Source organism: Euprymna scolopes, chromosome 15, assembly GCF_053919585.1.
Source record: "Euprymna scolopes isolate OS-2025 chromosome 15, ASM5391958v1, whole genome shotgun sequence".
NCBI lineage: Eukaryota > Metazoa > Mollusca > Cephalopoda > Sepiida > Sepiolidae > Euprymna > Euprymna scolopes.
In genome coordinates, this window is record NC_136496.1 from 84,602,529 (window position 1) to 84,619,797 (window position 17,269).

Sequence of the window (17,269 nt, forward strand, 5' to 3'; positions counted from 1 at the left end):
CTGCGTTTATCTCTATTTCTATATGTACTGCGTTTATCTCTATTTCTATATGTACTGTGTGTGCCCACTCTCTCTCCTCTGTGTGTCTGTTTCTCTCTGTCTATATAAAAAAATTTTTTACTCTTTTTCTCTATCTTTCCTTGACCACTCTGGTTGTCTCCCCATTTCCTACCAGCTTTATTCATTGCAAACGTCATATCTACCTCATTAAAACTATATTAATCCAAGGAAGAGTAGAAATCGAACTTTGATTACTTTTTCTGACAAATGGGTTGGATTGGCATATGTCCATTTAATTAGCTAGTTTTACGACTTGGAAGTAAGATTTTAGCTTGACACTTATCTCTAGTGCTTTCCGAGCCTTGATAAGCGGTTACTATTGTATGAGAGTCGTATCAAAAGTAATGCCTTTTATTTTATTCCGCCCGAATAGATAAAAAGGAGTTGGCGATTACATTGTTCTGATGAGTGAACTCAGAAATTTACTGCCTTTAATTTTCATTTCTACGTTGCAGATATTGACGGTGTAAAGGACGCAACCTTTGTCATAGACCTGCGTAAGCAGCAGAAATGAATTATTGAATGTCTGTAAACACACAATGCAACTACTCTTCAGAGTTTTTATTGTTCTAATGAGTCAGGGTTAAAATATTTAAAAATATATGATGGTTTCTGCGCTACGAAACAGGTGCGATTAAGAATAGAACATTTTAACATGCTGAACGAAATAAACAGTAAGATGAACGACATCTTGTAATTTTAAATATAGTCATTTAGTCATGTGTGTGTGTGTGTGTGTGTGTGTGTGTATAAAGAAAATGATATTTTTTTCTTAAACACATTCTATATAAGAGTCATATGCATGGCGTCTTAATGACCTCCTTCCGTATGTTGTACTAAATATATTACAGAATATTCAGGTTGGTTACCTTGAAAGTAGCCCGATCTCTCTAATCTTTCTCTTAGCCACCAACTGACACCACAAGACAAAATACAATTATTTTCCTACAAGATGGCGCTACATGTACACGTCTCACAGATCACTGATACGTGTTCATAACAATTTTACGGAAGAGAGAACAATAAGCAAATGGTTATGACCATCACGTTCCCTTGACTTGTCATAATGTGATTTTTATCTTTGGGAGACTTTGGGGAAATTCTATGCAAATAATCCTCACAATCTAGATAAACTAAAGGAGAATATCCACAACGCTATCAGGAGAATCACCAGAGAAGATCTAAAGGCAATATCTGCAAATGTTATTAAACGTGCCCAGCAATGCATAGATGTCAACGGGCAGCACTTCCAGCATCTTTTATAAAATTACAGGTAATTTAAACAATAAAGGAATGTTTCACAAATCTACTACATACATATTTTGGGCCCTGTCGGTGGGGCATTAGAATACGCCGACTGCGCCCCCCTGCAGAGGGTAAAAGTCCCTCAATGGGGGTCCTGGATATGACCTTAAACTATATCCAGTGGTGAGGGCCCCAGCTTGTGGGCTTTGGGGAGTGTGGAGCCACCCTTTAATTACCATTGCCCCAAAGTCCACTCTGACCCGGAGTGGTAGTACCTGTTAGGGTCCCAACTATGGGTTAAATAGAAACCGACGTGAAAACAACAAATATATTCTATTAAAAAAGAAATTCTTCCGAATCTTTGGATTCAGCATTAAATAACCCGAAAAGGGGCGATATGCCGTAAAATAAAAACAACCAACCAACCTACTACATATTTTGGATTTTTTAAGTGAGCCACCCTGTACAAAAATAGTAAACTAGGAACTTAATTTCTATCATAACAACATAAACGAACAGTTTAGTTTATTCTTTGTACCTAAGAATATTATTACAGTTTGTCTCTCGCAATTTTGCACTAATCTTCACTCGTGTGTCGGTTTTATAAAAGAAAACAAGTTCTCTAATGCAACTCATTAAAAAATATATCTTGATTTTAACATGTAGCGTGGATATAATTTACCTTGACCTTAATCGAAATCAAATAACCGAATTTAGAAATTCATAAAACACAACATACTAAAAAAAAAAACGAACTCTTGCATTTTGCGCAAATATCATTGGATATATATTTGTTTTATTTCAGAATTTTATAAAATTTTATTCAAATATCCAATCATCCAATCAACGTCTTTACGGGAGAGAGGAAATGGCGCGTTTTTCATTTTTTTTTTTTTTTTTTTTCACTTTTGATTCGTGTTTATGTTGGAATTCGTTTTAATGGAAGCACAAAGTTGCCATCATTGCTGGAAGGTCGCTCTTGAGGCTGTTTTCTTGTTCGGTGATTACCAAAAATAAATATCTGTGAATTATAGAAAAGAGAAAAAAAATTAGTTTCGTTTTTTTATTAAATGTCTGAATCAGGAAAAAGATGTAAATTCAAAAAACTATTTCAATTTTTTTTTTAAAAGTTATTTGAAATTTGCAGAATATTTCGAAACCAGTAAAAAGGAGAAATGTTTCTTGTATTGATTGAATCTCCAAAAACCGTCAGCTTTATTTGTTATAACGGATTATTCATTAAAAAAGAAATTCTTTTTTCAGATTGCATGGTTTCATGTATGTGGATTAGACTTTTACTGTTTAGGATGCAGTTAATTCCATTCAGATCATCCACAACTAGGGAAATAAATACAAATCGAAGATTCTTTAGTTCGTTTTCATTGAAAGATATTTTAATAGACTAAAAAGTACGGTAGGTCTCTGAAATATGTATTATATAGCGTTTATATTTTTTTTAAAATTGAATTTTATGCCTCAAATTTGAGATCTAACATTTTATTTATTTACTTCTAATAATTTTCTAAACATTTGAAATTTTACATAATGGGTATTCAGATATAGGGCAAGCTTTTTAATCGGTTTGGGTCAAAAATTTGAGCTATCAATATATAACTGTATGTATGTATGTTTGTATGTCTGTCTGAAACTTCCGACAGAGGCGACGGATTTTCACAAGATCAGTATCGTTTTGACGCCCGACCCTTCAGACGACAAATACCAAAAAATTTGCTAAAAAAATGAAGTTCTTCACCCTCAACTGGGCATTTTCTACATAGAAGGGTCGCTTTTTTTCGCCGATATTTTCGAAGGTCATCCTCTCCTTTCGATTGTCTAGCCTTAATTTATACCTACGTCAGTTGTGCGTTAGCGGTGTTCGTAACAGCAAAGACGTCATGTTTTCCCCCTGTTTTCTGCCTCCTTCGCGGTAGGGGTTCGAGCCTGCCTTCCTACTGCCACCTTTTTTTTTGCTCAACACACACTTCCAAAACACGGGCAACGCCGGGCCCCATGCCAGTATATATATATATATATATATATATATATATATATATATATACAGTGTGTGTGTATAAAATTAATTAAATGTATATTCATATTTATATGTGTATTTATATATTAATACGATAGCGTGTGTTATTTTCTGTGTCACTTGTACATCCAGGTCGTTTAATTGTTATGTACTTCCATTTCTTGTAGTAAATAATTTTACCAAGAATTCTTCATAAGTTTCCGTTTCGGTTTCGATTATAGCTGATGGCTCTCAAGTCATTTAATGTTTTTTAAAAATTATTTGACCATTAAATTGCACGTTAGGTTTTGTTTCGATTTTAATTATAGCTGATGGCACTGAAGTCATCTATATTTTATAAATAATTTTGCTACAAAATACCTCAGAAGTTTTGGTTTACGTTTCGATTATACCTAATGGAATCCAATAATCTATTTGAAAAAATAATTTCATTAAGAATTCTTCATACGTCTTCGTTTTGGATTGATTTCATCTGATGACACATTACAAATCTATTATCTTAAATAATTCTATCAATATTTTTTCATAATTTTGTGGTTTCGGTTTCGATTAAACCTGGAGGAACTAAAGCTATATATATATATATATATATATATATATATATATATATATATATATATATATATATATACTATCAAAAGTACCCGTCGTTGACTGGGTTCAAAAACAGCCTACAGATAATGGGTTCTGATTTATGAAAGTATGATAGGTTATGGAAAGGAAGGGATGTAAAGAGATGGCTTCGAATTTGGGGGGTATCAAACCAAAAAAAAATATGATGAAAGTAAAAATAAAATAGATAAACCCCATAATTTATTATACCATACCTGTTCACACTGAAACACTTGTCACAATATTCTGTGGATCTATATTAAAAACCCTTGTTTATCTTTGTGACATATTTCTATTCTATGGAGGTCAGGCGCGAACGAACACCCCATCATTTTATTATGCCATATTTCTTCAAACTGAAACATAATTATCAAAGTATACTTACGTAGATAGATATGAAAAGTCTTTATTAAAGTGTGTGCCTATTTCCATTCTATGGAGGCCAGGCGCGAACGCAGACCCCACAATTTGGGATTCGGTTGCGATTCAAGCTGATGAATCCAAGTCATATAGATGTATTTTTTTTAATCGCAGCTTTTATGTATAAACACCAATAGAACATTAACTATATAATAATATATACGAAATCTGCAAAATTTGAAATATCATATTTAAGACCGGGCTACGTCGGGCGTCCCTGTTAGCTTAGATAAATTCTTTTGCAGTTTAAAAAAAGAGCTACCTGTACACTGAACATCTATATAATGCCAACATCAATATATTACACATGAAGTAGTCCCCTGTGAAATTTCCACAGATCCTGCTAGTATGTACATTATTATTATGATATATACATATTTTTTATCTGTTTTTAACTTTTAATCCGCTACAGCATATTAATATATTTTTATATTTTTCTGTATATCCATTTTCTCAACATTGTTTTGCTTGAAACACCCTTCTCTCATTTTTCTAGTAGAACTCTCCATCATTTCTGTTTATCTGTGAAAAAGGACATCTTGTTTTATCCTTCATCCTTTAAATCAACATATGCTTTACCATCTTTTACTTTATTTTCTATTTCTATCTTAATGTAACCTATGGAAAATGTCGCATTCTCTTATATGTGTACATTAGACCTTTCTCTTTTTTGATGAGAAACATAAGGCTCTGAAATGTCATGGCATAAACTCCACTTTGTCTATGAGGTTTATCTATTATTGAACGTATAAATAAACGTATATATTTCTATATTTATTTTGTCTTAAATTAGTGACCTGTCAAATCCAATGAGGAGACAACGAAGCAAAAATACCTACAACCAAATTCATCTCAAGGCATCAAAACTAAAGCTGGTTTGAAAAGATACTATATATATACAAATGTAAACAAATTTTGGCTTATTTTATTGGTTTGAGAAGATAGGTTCTTTTTAACCAATTGCCATAAAATTTTAACCATAGAAAAGTATTATACGAGGGGCGTAAAATAAGTAATGCCCATGACCCACTTCCAGTTGTCTGATCTAGCTGAAATTTTACATGTGCAATGATTTATATCTCTACGGGTTATGTGCCGAATTACAGCTCTGTACTAATTGTAGTTTCTGTTTTACAGGTGTTTGAACTGAGTCAAGTGTGAAATGAAGCCTGTTGAATGTCGAGCAGTGATCCAGTTTTTGTATTTGAATAGACGCACACCATAGGAGACTTTTGATGAAATGAAAGAAACTTATAGTGATAATACCCCATCATATGACCTTGGAAAACGCTGGCATCGTGAATTCAAACAAGACCGGACGTCCCAGACCTGGTCGACCCCCTTCTGTCATTGATGAGGCATCTGTCCGTTAAGTTAAGGCTGCCATTTTGGAAGATCGGTACATTACTATTCGCCAAATAGCCCAAGATGTAAAGATTAGTGCAGTGTCTGTGGAAACTATCATTCATGACCATTTCCATATGCATATGGTGTCTGCCAGATTGATTCCCAGGTTGCGCACCTTATTCCAGAAGCGAGAATGCGTCGAGTGCTCGAGGATGAATTTGGAGATGTGCCAAGAAGATTAGTCAAAGTTTTCCAAAAGACTGATTACACAGGATGACACCTGAGTCCATCACTATGATCCAGAGACAAAAGCCCAGTCAATACAGTGAAAGTACTTGGACTGACCACCTCCAAAGAAGGCAAGGGTGCATCCCTCCGCTGGCAAGATCATGCTCACAGTCTTCTGGGACCAGGACGGAGTAGTGATGACAGATTTCCTGGCAAAGGGTACCACAATAACAGGAACCTATTATGCTTCACTTTTGCAGAAATTAAGGGAAGCTATCAAAATCAAGACGCGGGGCAAGATCAGGAAAGGTACCCTCCTCCTGCAGGACAAGGCTCCGGTCCGCAACTCGCATTTCGCCATATCAGAGGCACGGGCGTGTGGTTATGAAATCCTTCCCCATCCTCCCTACTCTCCTGACCTTGCAGCCTTTGACGTTCACCTCTTCCCAGCCATGAAGTTGTTTTTGAAAGGAAAGCGTTTCCCAGATGATGCAGCCTTGATTTCTGAAGTCACGTCGTGGTTGGAGGACCAACCTGGAGTGTTCTACAGAAACGCTCTCCAGAGCTGCATCAAACGATGGGAGAAATGCATAACTCTGGGTGATGCTTATGTAGAAAAAGACTAATAACTCTGCCAAGTTTTGTTGCTCTACTCTTATGGGAACTCGGTCAGGGGCATTACTTATTGCACGCCCCTCGTAATCTTCCAAAATCTTGCAAATTCTCATGTAGTTTCGTCCCATATAATTAAAATATGATAATTTAAATACTGAATTTGGCTAGGAATATCGACATGTTCATATTATTCCCCTGGCAAGGCCTCAGTAGGGACAATCAAGCAAAAAAGCCCTGAGCAAAATTCATCCCTAAGCAGCAAAACAAAAGCTGGTTTGCGAGGACACTGTATATACAAATGAATGCTAATTCGGGCATATTTTATTAATTTGAAAATATCGGTTCTTTTTAACCAATAGTTATAAAATTTTAACCATAGAATAATATTATAATCCTCTAAAAGCCTGCTATTTTTTACGTAGTTTCGTCCCATAGAACCAAAGATATGAACATTTCAATATTCAATTTGACGACGAGTGTAGATATATCCATGTATATATATATATATATATATATATATATATATATATATATATATATATATATATATATATATATATACATACACTTTTGGGGGCAATTTTATAAGTTTTAAATCTCTGCAACTACTGAGCAGAATTTAACAAATGAAGGCTTGTTGGAAAGCTAATAAAATGAATTGTGTAGTGAGCTACGTTACATTAGCTCTTAAAGCGGTACATTACTTCTTCAAGAAGTGAGAGATCACTTTTTTATATTAATTTAACGTAAAATGAGCACCTACTTATGGGTAACTTGGCTATAAAGTGGATGTTTATTTTACGTTACATTAATCCAAAAATTGATCCTCACTTTATAATTTCTTTATATCTTGGAAACTACTCGATTCCTGATATTTTTACTTTTATTTTCATTTTCAGCATCCTCGAACATCTATAATAATGGTAATTTAAAAATATGTTTTGTGGGTGGAAAGATACTGCACCTTTACCAATACTTCACTCATAGTCATTTGTTTTCTTAGTTTTTCACATGAATAACAAGATATTTTCTGGATAATAATGAAGAGGAAATAAAAACTTTCTGCTATGATTTCAAATGATATGAAAGTAGTGGGGGTACCCGTCGTGTCCTGGGTGGGGTGAGGTGTGGGGTAACTCAAAACAAAATGGAAAATAAAGAATAAGCAAACGTAATAACCTTGTTTAAATATTATCACTTTTTTAAATCGAAAAAAAAAAAACAGCGAACATGATGCCAAATAAAGAATAAGCCAACGAACATTTAACAGTTTAAATGTTAAAACTTCTTAAAAAAATCGGGGGAAAAAAAACAAAAGAAAAATAAGCGAAGGTAATGGAAAAATTCAAAAAAAAAACGAAGGAAAATAGCATAAATAACACTATTTCAATATTAAAACGAAAAAATATACATGACATCTAGGCTCGAACGTGAAATCTTCAGATAAAGACTGCTATTATAACGACTGCACTATGACTGCATGAGCGAAATTAGGTCGTTTTTTTTAAATATTTAAACTATTTCATGAGAGTACGTTTTTGCGCATGCGTGTTTGGCTGAATTGTCATGAAGGAACAAGTTTGTGCAACCCCTCACTGTAGAAAATGCCAAGTTTAGGATGAAGGAATTAAATCGGTCCCCTCTGTCAAAGGTTTTGCGAGACATACAAAGATACAAACTTACATAAAAACATTTAAACAGACAGGTGAGATTTATATTATAGAATATAAAAGCAAGGGGAGACTTGATTCCAAATATTTCTCATATGTTATACTCCCCCTCTTTGGTTTTCGCACATAAAATAAATTGCACAATGTATAAGGCTGTTTTTGATATTGGAGGTATTCATGATGTTGCCCTATTTCCAAAAGAGGAGAGATATAACATAAGATAAATATTTGGTATTAAGTCTCTACTTCCTATTGTTAAGACCATTTGAAACCATATCAGCTAGTTTTTGTCTCCTCTTCATAAAGGCTAGAGGTTTGCGGGATATATATATATATATATATATATATATATATATATATATATATATATATATATATATATATATATACAATAAATAGAACAGATTTGGATAATACCTTTCTTTCATTTTTCTTTATTGAAAGTCATAGGACCCCCAAAACATGCATGTTCGTAGATTACTGTGTTCTAAGTAAAATAAAAATAATAATAAATAAATAATATTTGTTTATATTCAAAAAGATACGGGCGATTTTATAAGGAAAATATCTTCAAGGTTAAAAATGCTATTATTCCTATTATCGTTTAAACGTCAACAAAAAATTCTCTCTCTCTCTCTCTCTCTCTCTCTCTCTCTCTCTGTATATATATATATATATATATATATATATATATATTCATATATGACTCTCAGTATAAAAAAAGGAAAACTTATTGCCTAAATTAGTTTTATTTTAATCCATATAAATACAACAGTAGAAATGTGTATTTAAATATTAGACTAGTAAACTCTAAAACTACTTGTCACATAACCCTAAAATTATATGCCAAGTATAGTTTATGATAAGTAAAATCTTTACTTGGCTTGGTAAATAATGCGTACATACATATATTCACAAGTTGAAATCCGAAATATTCATTTTTACTGGACGACATGATTTTACTTCTTTCTGCGCATGCTCACATAAACCCCATTTTTCAACTCTTTTAATATTTAGACTTTATTATGTTACTTTCGATAATAGCACCAGTAGAGAACGCGTCTGGAACGCTGACTGCTTTAGTTTCGATTTTAACTGATTACACCAAGTCATTTTAACTTTTACCACCATGCAGTTAATTAATAGATACGAATATTCATGTGATTTTAAATATATTTAGACGTATAAAATAAAATACGCATCAAGTGCGCTTGAAACCAAATCACAACGTAATAAAAATATATAAACAAATATTTTACTTGTTTGAAATTTATCACAAATATATTTCGGAGGTAGACTCCCTCCTTCAGTGTGTCTTGCGTTTTTTTTTTCTTCCTTGCCATGTTGTTACTTTGGAGAAAGAAATCTGTATAGAGCCGCGCGTTGTATCTGGCGGTTGTATTTTTAATTGTTTGAACTGTGCGCAGGTAACGCGAGAATAACGTCAAAGAATGAGCGTTCAATAGAAACGTTGTTTTAATTTGAATAAAACAAAATACGCATCAAGTGTGCTTGAAATCAAATTACAACGTAAGATTAGGAAAATAAACAAATATTTTATTTTTTTGAAATTTATCACAAATATATTTCGGAGGTAGACTCCATCTTCGGTGTGTCTTTTGTATTTTTTTTCTTTTTCTTCTTCCTTGTCATGTTGTTACGTTGGAGAAAGAGTATACCTCCGAAATATATTTATGATGATTTCAAACAAGTAAAATATTTGTTTATTTTCCTAATATTACGTTGTCATTTGGCTTCCAAGCGCATTTGATGCGTATTTTATTTTATTCAAATGAGAACAACGTTTCTATATTGAACTCTCATTCTTTAACGATATTTAAACGTATTTTACGGCAAGCGAAATCAAAATCTTTATTTATTAAACCCTTTTTTTATTATTATTTCTTGCAGTCTTTTAAGGCGATAAATATGTTTGGATACTTATTTTTGGCCGGAAATTCTCCAGAAACAATCACAAAATTCAATGAAAAAATGCATACTTTTCTTTAATAAATTTTTCACGACAGGGAACAATATCTAAGTGCAGTTTTGATAGAAAAGTTTTGTTGGTCTAATAAGTTCCTACATGTATTTTCTTTTTTCATCATTTTACGAAGTAATACGTAAATATTGCCCGAGATTCTGAAATTGAAAATATTTATAGTCTAACCTTATTTTAATAATGTTATTTTTTTTTAATTAAGCCATTACTCCTGTTCCCTTTAGACAATTTTCTTTACTTTAAATAGCCTTTCCTTTACGTTAAATAACTTCGCTCCTTTTCTATAAATCATTTTTTATTTTTTATTTTTATACACTCATCGATTAGAAAAAAACATTACTAATAGTTCTTTTATATATAATTTTACATGAAATAGTTACACCAAAATGAGATTTACCAGTTATCAGATAGGCACTATGATATGAAATATAATTGGAACGTTTACACCATATTTTGAAAGAAGACGGACTAAAACATAAACAATTAAACTACAAAAGAAGATTAGGGCGATTGGCAAGACATCCATGAAATTAAGAACATATACTGCTCCTACCTCATCGAGGAGTGGAAAAAGAAGCCATGATTAATTACTGTTTCCTTTCATGAAAAAGTAAATTATGTATGCAGATGGAACATTTCAAAATATCAAATACACGTTGTGTACTTAAGCTGGTAAATATTTATTTATTTTAAGAAAATATAAAGTACGTGCCTGGTATTTTAACCATCATATTTTTATTTTCTTTTTAATAGTGCTTTATAAAAAACGAGTAATGACAAGAATGATGTTATCAAAAGAATAGATACTACAGATACGCCGAATAAGAAAAACAGAACTTATTCAACATCATTATTCGAAGAAATTTATTGTTTCAAGATTTGTTCTCCTACTACATTACCTAATAAAACAAGGTAATTTCAGGAATTATGGTTGAATGCACAGAAAATAGATATTATACTAACCCAATCACCCAATAAAACTAAGGAGATGATGCTCGCACGATAATATGACATACACAACAATACTCCCTAATAGGAGGAGGTAATGTCTGGAAAAAAATGATTAAAAATCAGATTTGTCAGAAACTGTCCATTTCTATAACTAATAATTAAAGTTGCGACAACAAAATCTTCTTTTCATTGTTTGGACTCTCGAGTATATACCCGTTGATATCTTTTATATTTCTATATGGTGTGATGTGGTTCTCGGTTGATTAACTGCGTCTGTGCCGGATATATACTCAAGAGTCGAAACAATAAGAATATTCTGTTGTCCTAGTCCCATTGATCAGTGAAAGAAAGTTCAGTATAGTTTCGACTTAAGATATAGAAAAATGTCAAATCTTTATGTTTAATTAATTATTCCAACGACTTCCATAAAGTTTTGGCCACTATAACCTTCGACATTCTCCGGTTTATTCTTATCCGACTTGGAAATCTTTGTCAGACTCAGATATTTATACGGAATCTCTTATTAAATCTTCGGTATATACCCGCGTGTCAGACATAAAGATTCCCGAGTTTAACAAGGCGCATGCCACAAAATCCCAGTCTTACGTAAGTTGAATCATTGCTAAGATTTCACTGAAAATGAGAACAATAATGTTTATAGTACAAATTTGTATTCCTTATTTGAATTGTCCCGAAGCATTACTCATAGCTTCTTTCGACCAATGAAGGACGAGGTTGCACTGGTTGTTTTTAAGGTTAGAAGAAAAACACTTTTTAAAAAATTTAGAACTAGAATCGAACCCAATATCACATGCAGTTAATGTATTATATATTCATTGTTCTTTAATCTTAATCAAAATACCTGTAACATCTTAATCTTAAGTCCTGTAACATATTAATCTTAATACCTGTAACAGCTTAATCATAATACCTGTAACATCTTAATCTAAATACCTGTAACGTTTTACTCTAAATACCTGTAACATCTTAATCTAAATACCTGTAACATCTTAATCTTAATACCTGTAACATCTTAATCTAAATACATGTAACATCTTAATCTTAATACCTGTAACATCTTAATCATAATACCTGTAACATCTTAATCTAAATACATGTAGCATCTTAATCTAAATACCTGTAGCATCTTAATCTAAATACCTGTAACATCTTAATCTAAATACCTGTAACATCTTAATCTTAATGCCTGCAACATATTAATCTTGATACCTGTAACATCTTAATCATAATACCTGTAACATCTTAATATAAATACCTGCAACATTTTACTCTAAATACCTGTAACATCTTAATCTAGATACCTGTAACATCTTAATCTTAATACCTGTAACATCTTAATCTAAATACATGTAACATCTTAATCTTAATACCTGTAACATCTTAATCATAATACCTGTAATATCTTAATCTAAATACCTGTAACATCTTAATCTAAATATCTGTAACATCTTACTCTAAATACCTGTAACATATTAATCTAAATAACTGTAACATATTGATTTAAATACCTGTAACATATTAACCTAAATACCTGTAAAATATTAATTTAAATACCTGTTTTTCATCTCAACTACTTTACATCGTCGCTAATTCTAAGGACTTTGTTACACTTATAGCTAACCCCGCTAAACAAACGCGTAACTGTATCGCGATGGTGAGTAAAGCCACAAGCATTCTCTACTTAATCCGGAGATCATATCTAAACGAAACAGCAGACAAGTTCCGGACTTATACATAAACTCTGTAAGATCCGTTTTAGTATGCTATCCATGCAACAGATCTTTAAACCAAAAAAGATATCATACAATTGGGGCGTGTTCAGTGGTTGGCAACAAAGATGGTCACGAGAATATCAATTCTTATTTATAAATAAAAGCTTTAAAGATTAAAATTTTCAACAAAAATGAATGATGTAAGGAGAGCTGATTCTACTATATACAATAATCTACGCATATTCAACATATAAATCTCTGCTTTTAAAGATTATTTACTCCCCACACGTAGTCATAGTATCTTCAGCTGCATGCAGATGGCGTACCGGTTAAATAGAAGAGGGGCAGTACGATTTGCATATGTTTCTACTCGTTTAAATTGCCTACCGGAAAAGATTACAATGATGCCTATCATTTTGTCAAAACATCGTTTGACAGTACATGGCTTTCAATAAAAAAGTTTTAAATACTTTCTGTTTTAACTAAAAGCAGAAGGGACGATGTAACATTTCTTTCATTGAACAAATTTTAATGTTATATTTTAACTTTAACTTTGAACAAATTTTAACTTTAACTTTAAATGTAATTTAAACTTTTAACTTTTAACTTTAACTTTAACTGTAAATTTAATTTTAACTTTTAACTTTAACTTTAACTTTGAACAATTTTTAACTTTTAACTTTAACTTTAAATTTAATTTAAACTTTAAACTTTTAACTTTAACTTTGAACAAATTTTATGCCATATTTTAGTTTTAACTAAAAGCGGAAGGGAGTGATGTAAAATTTCTTTCTTTGAACAAATTTTAATGTCATATTTTAGTTTCTTGATATACTTTCTGTTGCTATCACACACGCACACTCGCCTTACTTGCTTGAAACGTCCATGAACACAATTTATTTCATAAAGCTTCTCATCTGTGAAACAAAATACAATGGGATTACTTCTTAACTAGCTACATCATAATCTGCTCACAGTGAAACATTTAATTATTGCTTAGTTGCTCCTTAGGTTACAAAATTCTGTGCATTCTACCCATCGTGTATGTTGCTGTCCATTGGCCAGTTTATAATATTTTAATATAATTTTCACGTGGCTTCTGTACCTTAATAATTAGTCACACATTAGTAATAAAACACACAACAAACTGAATAAATCGTAAATAATAAGGTGGAATACTTCAAACATTTTACGCACAAACAATACAAAACTAAACGTAAAAATAATGTAATAATGCTCTTTGTTCTTTTTTCACGCTTAAAGTTTATTTGCTCTTTGTGGACAAAATGGTGGGGATTCTTGAGAAATATTCGAATGCTCTTCTAAACTGCTTCAATTAAAGTATTCGAAAAATTTTACTAAAATTGACTTCACTGTCGACACCATTCTTTAAATTTTGTCTGCCTCCTGTTTTCAGGAAAATCTCGAGGAAGTTCGAATACACCCTCGGAATATGACACCATCCAGCTGAAATAAGTACTCCCACTTAAACTCAACACCTAATCCTTGTTTTTTTTTATCTTAGTACCATCAAGTAAAACTACAACTATTCTAAGCTGCTAATATATATATATATATATATATATATATATATATATATATATATATATATATATATATATATATATATATATTAGCAGCTTAGAATAGTTGTAGTTTTACTTGATGGTACTAAATATGTATATTACTTGATAATGTTTTACTTGATGGTACTAAATATGTTCGTCAGAGCATCCGCCAACGAAATACTTGTAGGACAGGCAGAGAGATGCAACATTTCGCCGATGGGACAGAGGCTGAAGCCTAGCTGATAGTTCGCTTGTCGGGGAGTGAGAGACTAGTAGCAGATGCACCAACACAAATGTGACAACAATACTCCATACGTGGGTAATGGTGACCTTGTTTGAGATATACGATACTCTCAGGCGTAAGTAACTTTCTAGCACGATAGAGAGGGCCCACCTTCATCGCAGCAGATGCGGCAGTGTCTTCGATGAATCTGTTCCTACTTATGTCCCCATGTAAACGTTAATCCGGAGAGTTTAAGTGAAGTACTTTCAGATAATGTATCATTAGACATAGCTATTCGTGGTTGAGAAGGTTTCTTGCTATTATTAAATGAAAACAAGCTTAGTCTTAGCAGAGTTGAATGTAACAATCAATTTTTGTCCCCACCCCACTGCAGACTAGTGGTCTTCCCCTATGGTTTCCGCGATTGCCTTAGATATGTGTTCATTGGTTTTCCCTCGTGCGTGTTATAGAGCGTGGTGTCATCAGCAAATGTACCTATCTCAGAAACAATTTTATCAGGGAGGTAATTTATGAATATCAGAAATAATAAAGGTTCAAGGATCTATCCGCTTTTATATCATATTGTTTTGACGTACGACCATCGAGGAAAACCTGAATTCTTCTCTTATTTAAAAAAAAAAGACTTAATTATGTTACGTAATCGTCCAGTAATATCACACGATCTGATTTTCCTGAGAAGACCATCGTGCCATATCCTGTCAAATCCTTAAATATATCTAGGCCTACTGTCCTACTTTCCCCTGCGTCATCCAGTGATAATATATACGTTCAGAGATTAGAGTTAAGATATATGGGTTTGCCTAAATCCATATTGCTGGTCGGACAGAAGTTTAGCAACTATAAGTTGGTTGATTAGAGCTTGATTAATTATAAACTCAAATATTTTTTTCGAAAAGAGGGAAGAGGCTAATTGAGCGATAATGTGTTGAAATATTTGAAGAGAGCTGGGGAAACCTTAGTGAACCATTATTTAATAGTATAGCTGGAATGAGATCAGGTCCACATGCTTTTGAAGTGCCTGGTTTTTTATGATAAGCAGTGGAAGTGTGCTGGGCTCATAACCTCTAGAAGTGTAAGCCATTTTGAGTTTCAGAACAGTTTCAGATGGTTCGCTGTTACACACAAGTCCGGGGAGGTGACTTGTTTGTAGTAGACAGTTCCACAAAACAAAATCTTCTTACCGTGTCGAGACGGAAAGAACATGTGAAATTGCTCCAAAAAAGGTTTAATATTTATGAAGCAATTCTGGTTTCTGATTGGTTGGTAGCAGAACGTGAATTAATTTGATTCGTCAGTTCTTAGCAGCATCGTTTATAAATAGAATCGTCCGACTGTGTGGGATCATACCCCATTACAACTCCAAAATCTTGCAACATAATGCACTTGAGAAAGAATGATTTTAGTGTGGTGTATGTCCGCAAAGGAAAATCAGAGAGAGAGTTGTATACTGGGTCCAATGTAGACTTTGAGGAAAACCGACTGGCAAGTTTGTTAGCCTTCTCAGTTGTCGTGCAAACAGCCTCATGGTTGTTGGATAGTAGGGAAATCGTTTATTGCCCATTATTTATTACACCGTTGTATATTTTCAAGAAATCACGAGTTCCTAATTTCTGCGTTTCAATTCGTTTTCTGTTTATTCTCTTAAGTTATATGTCGCTATTTCTTTCTTACAAGCTTCTAATAGCATTTCTCTGTTTATACTGGACTGATGTTAGATAAATCCATGGTGTGCGTGATTCCTGTGAACAATGGGAGCTTCGTGTGTAGAAGTAAACCATTGGGGAGAGTGGGGGTTGCTATATAACTTCTGTGTAGGAACATGTGCTTCAATTGCCGCCCTGAACTATTCAGTGGTTTCATTTGTACACTGTTCTACAGGAAATAAATAGATATTTCCACATGGGGCATCTCTGATGAGATCCCTTATGGCTTCCTTAAAGCTTTATTACTGTTAATATTTCCCTTAATTTCGTGGCAGCAAAACGGAGGCCCTGGATTATGTATCTTGCTAATATAGTAAAAAGTGATTTCATTGAGTGCTCGAATCCTTCGACCAGCGTTAATCGTCACCTTCTGCATAGAGGATTGCGTCAGCATGAAACACTAGTATCTGTATGTCTTTCAGTAATTATTTATATATATATATATATATATATATATATATATATATATATATATACCCATTCACATACACCTTTCACGATAAAGATAGAACCCAGAATTTGATAGAATCGAGCAATTGCATCGGCAACGGAAAACGCCCGACCCAAAGTGGGTTTCGATGTACTGCATCTCATCAGTAACGTGTTCCGACATAGGCGCGAACCCCGGTCGTCGCACTGATGAAGTGTGCAATACTGACGACCTAGTCATATGAGCCACGGCGCAATCTATTGGCTATGCTTCGATTTAAAAATTTTTTTTTTTTTTTATCCATTTCTACATTCTGCGATGTGACAAGCCCATATGGTTAGGTCGTCAGTATTGCACACTTCATGAGTGCGACGACCTGGGTTCGCGCCTATGTCGGAGCACGTCACTG

The 17,269-nt window shown here is 33.1% G+C and overlaps 1 long non-coding RNA gene across 1 annotated transcript in view; it reads right to left on the reverse strand.

Moving 5' to 3' along the window:
• Positions 1 to 2,068: 2,068 nt before the first annotated feature.
• The window catches only part of LOC145294241 (uncharacterized), an 80,472-nt gene continuing 65,271 nt past the window's right edge, over positions 2,069 to 17,269 (reverse strand). The window contains exon 2 of the long non-coding RNA XR_013869853.1: positions 2,069 to 2,326. This is a non-coding gene — a long non-coding RNA (uncharacterized LOC145294241). The remainder of the gene's footprint in view (positions 2,327 to 17,269) is intronic.